Source organism: Symphalangus syndactylus, chromosome 1, assembly GCF_028878055.3.
Source record: "Symphalangus syndactylus isolate Jambi chromosome 1, NHGRI_mSymSyn1-v2.1_pri, whole genome shotgun sequence".
Classification (NCBI taxonomy): domain Eukaryota; kingdom Metazoa; phylum Chordata; class Mammalia; order Primates; family Hylobatidae; genus Symphalangus; species Symphalangus syndactylus.
Genome location: NC_072423.2, coordinates 64,155,793 through 64,160,392, shown reverse-complemented (window position 1 = coordinate 64,160,392; position 4,600 = coordinate 64,155,793). Strand labels below are relative to the sequence as shown.

At 37.0% G+C, this 4,600-nt stretch overlaps 1 pseudogene; it reads left to right on the top strand.

Annotated features, from left to right (window-relative positions):
- The first annotated feature begins 2,770 nt into the window (after positions 1–2,770).
- LOC129459563 (small ribosomal subunit protein eS4, X isoform-like) lies at positions 2,771–3,547 on the top strand (annotated as a pseudogene).
- Positions 3,548–4,600: the final 1,053 nt, after the last annotated feature.

Genomic DNA, 4,600 nt, shown 5'->3' with positions numbered 1-4,600 from the left:
AGATAGATAGATAGATAGATAGATAGATAGATAGATGATAGATAGATAGATAGACAGACAGACAGACAGATAGATAGATAGATAGATAGATACATACATACATACATACATACATACATACATATGTATATAGATAAATGGATGATAGATAGATAGATATGTATGTATATATAGTAAAAAAAACTCACTACCAAAGTTCTCATCAGTTTCATACTGAAGTATAAAAGTAACGGTGAGGTCAGCCACAGTGCTAGGGGAAGTTTTATTTGGATACATTTATGTCCACATGAAACGCTTAGACTTGGATCCTATGACATATGGAATTTGGAGTTTACAATACACCATGAACGGCAGATTGGCTAGCCCATGCTACTTAAAAAGATACTCACAGATTCCACACGGGATGGTACATTATGTGCAGAATACAGTAGTAGAGAACCTTCGAGGGAGGCTCTGGAACTTTTGTTTCTCAGCCTCCAGCCCCCTGCCCCATCACACCCCTGCCTCCCAGAACTGAAATCCTGTCTGAGATAATACATTCTGATTATTTGATAGCTAGGTGTTTGGTTTAAGGTTGCCCCCCACCCCCAAGAGGGGTGGATTTTATTTATATGTTTTTGTGTTTTAGTTTACTTACTTTTTTGGTGGAAAAAAAAAAGAAAGAAAAAGAAAAAAAACACACTACAGTATTAAAATACTGCTTAACTTCCAGCATCTCCTTGTGTAGTGTCTGTGCCCAGGACGGGGCTGAACTGACATCTGCCAGTTTTCTGCTTTGGGGTGAGGGTGGGGAAACCCGCCAGCATCTCTCTTCAGTGTGCTCTCAGTCCCTCTGCTCTACCCACTGCCTGCCTTCCTTAGAAGATAGCTTGGCTTGTGAAGCACTTTTAAGAAAAAAACAAAAAATCCCCTCCCCCACCAGCCCCCCACTCGCCCTCTGTCCCTGTGTGCCACTTGCAACCGATAAAGAGAAGTATGAGTCGGTGTTTCTTTTGTAAACAATTTCATATGCAATATAACACAGAAAGCATGGCTGACGTCCAATAAAAAATGCAGTAAGGTATATTACTTTATTCTTGCATATGCTGCAGTGAGCGAATGCCAGAATGAAGCAATGTAGAAGTGGTGGAGGCTAAGTCGCTAGCCCTCATTTGCACTAAAGATCAAAATAGGTTTTGTTTTTCTATTTAGAACCAAAAATAAATTTTTTCCCCCAAAATCCTCAAAGGAAAAAGAGCAACAAGCAAAACCCGCCCCCAAGAAATCAAAAACAAAACAAAACCAAAACCAAAAACTGAACACCTTTCAGGTCATTAGAATCAACAATTACACAATGATTTTTATAGTAGTCTAGCAAGATGTGTGTAACATTCACTGGCTGTGATTGACCAAGCATCCTTTTTAAACTCCTGAACTTTGATCAACCAAGAGATAGACACACACACACACACACACACACACACACGCAGAGCCAAAAGATTCGCAGTGAAACTTAACCCTATTTGTTTGTACAATCAAGATCAAAACAAATCTAGGAAGTATAGCAACAGAGAAGAGTGTAAATATTAAAAATCCTAACAATTATACTAAGTAGAAATTACATAAATTTAAAATGATTCGCGGAGGAAAAAGAAAAGAATGTAAAAATATAAGTCTGCTCACTTTCTCATCATTTGCAGTTGGGAGGTTAAAATAACTAAATTAAAGCTAATGAAATAAAAAGGCATAAAATATTTAAAGGTAAGTACTAAGGAAGATAAAATAGTAAACTAGGAGTTGGCAGAGGAAGATCATGTTTCATAGTAGAGAGTTATAAGTAAAGTTGAAATATGTATTTTCAGATACTCTCTGAAGAAACAGAAGTCTAAGGGTATATGCAACATTTTGATTGCAGATATAAGCACTAGAACAAAATACAAACATTCCAATTTATCAGAAAAAAACCTACAAGAATCAAGAAAATTATAGATGATAGACTAAGAAAAAGGCTAAAAATTAGAAAGCATTACATAAAATAATATGCCATTATATCTGTCATACTAGTAAGTATAAATGGTAAAACTAATATATGAATTTTTATGATGCACAAAGCAAAAATCAAAACAGATACCAAAAAGGCAAAGGCATAAAACATAGACAAAAGATATTCTAAGCAATGTTAACAAAGAGAAAGTGGGATGTGGCAGAGGCAGTTTGTCCTTTCCAAATATTTATTGACTTCCCTGTCTTTTCCAGCCTTCCTTGTGGAATAAGCAGACCTATGACTAATTCTAGCCAATAGACTATGCAGAGAATTGACTGGCATTTCCTTGCTGAAACAGGTAAGAACCAGTGTGCCTCTCTACTTGTCTCTTTCCCTGTCATGTACTCCCAATGGCATAGCCACCAGGTGGAACAAGGCAACCGAGATCACACTGGGTTTGGCATGAGCGGGAAATAAATACTTTGTTCATTCACTGAAAATAGGGCTTTAATTTTTATTTCAATATTAATAGCCGGGTTGTTTGTAATCTTAATATCAACGTTGAGTTCAGGGGGAGAAAAATAATAACAGCAGGGCACTTTTGTAAATGATAAAAGAGGGGACTGTTCACAATGAATATATCACGTTTATGAATGCCTATGCACCAAATAGCTTAGAATCAACATTCATAAAGTAAAAGTGTCAGAAAATAGGAGAAAGAGTACCACTTTCTTTGAAATGATACATTGGCCACAATTTCTCTGTGCACTGGAAGATGGTGGTCCTCTTTCCCTGCCCAGTGCAGCCATGGCTCTTGGTGCCAAGAAGCATCTGAAGTGGGTAGGAGCCCCAAAGCACTGGATGCCAAATACACTGACTGGTGTGTTTGCTTGCCACCCATACACCAGTCTCCACAGGCTGAGAGTCTCCCCCTCATCATTTTCCTAAGGAACGGACTTAAGCATGCACTGACAGGAGATGAAGCAAAGAAGATCCTCATGCAGCAGTTTATTAAGATTGATGACAAGGTCTTGACTGATAACCTATGCCACTGGTTCCTTAGATGTCAGCATTAACAAGACCAGAGAGAATTTCCATCTGATCTGTGACACCAGGGTTCACCTTGCTGTTGATCCTGTTACACCTGAGGAGGTCAAGTTGTTCAAAGTGAGAAGAAACTTTATAAGCGCAAAAGAAATCCCTGATCTGGCAGCTCATGATGCTGGCACCATCTGCTGCCCTGGCCCTCATCAAGGTGAATGACATCATTCAGATTGACTTGGAGACTGGCAAGATTACCAATTTCATCAGGTCCGACACTGGTAACCTGCGTATGGTGACTGGAGGTGCTAACCTGGGAAGGATTGGTGTGATCCCTCACAGAGAAAAACATCCTGGATTTTTCGATGTGGTTCATGTAAAAGATGCCAACAGCAACAGCTTTGCCAGCTGGCTCTCCAACATTTTTGTTATTGGCAAAAGCAACAAATCATGGATTTCTCTTGCCTGAGGACAAGGTATCTGCCTCATCATTGCTGAAGAGAAAGAGAGAAGAGACTGGTGGCGGAAGAGAGCAGTGGGTGAAATGGTCTCTAGGTAACATGTTGGAAAGGTCTTTATACTTAATTAAAGATCATACATCATGAAAAAAATTAATGAATAATATTTTGATTTTTTTCTCTCAGTCCATGAGAAAGCAGATAAATAGAACATTTGTAAAAAAGTAGAAAACCTAAATTACAAAGTTAATAAATTAAATTGTAACACATTAAACTCCATACCTTGAAAACAGGAAAATACGTTTTTTTTCAAGCCTTCATGGAACCCTCACAAAAACTAACCATATATTAAATTGCAAAGGAAATGATGGTAAATTTTTAAAAATAGGAATTATACCGGTAACAATTGTTATTGCAAAGCAATAAAACTAGAAATTAATATGAAAACAAAAATTCTATTACCTAGAAATCCTTTAACTCTCTCATAAACAACTTTTGGGTTAAAAAGAAAATAAAATCTGAATTTACCAGAAATATGGAAAATGACAATAACAAAAACACTACATGTCTGAATCACTGGGTTACATCTAAGATAGTGCTTATAGGAAAAAACCTGAAATACTTACATTAACAAACATTAAGCTTTCCATTCAAGAAGTTAGAAAGCAACAGTAACCAAGAAAAAGAAATGGAAAAGCATGTTTTCATTTATAAGTGGGAGCTGAACAATGTGAACACATAAACACAGGGAGGGGAACAACACACACTGGGGTCTGTGTGGGGAGGGGGTTAGGGGAGAGAGAGCATCAAGAAAAATAGCTAATGCATGCTGGGCTTAATACCTAAGTGATGGGTTGATAGGTGCAGCAAACCACCATGGCACATGTTTACCTATGTAACAAACTTGCACATCCTGCACATATACCCTAGAACTTGAAAACAAAAGAATTCTAAGTTAAAGAATTAGAAAACATAGAAAAAAATAAAGCTTATAATTAAATGTAGCTGCTAATTCTTTGCAATATAAATACAATGAATAACCTGTTAGCTAATCTATTCGAGATAAATGGAAGAAAGAACAAATAACAATTTAAATATTATAAAAGTGAAAGAAACCACAAATACCGAGTAAACTAAA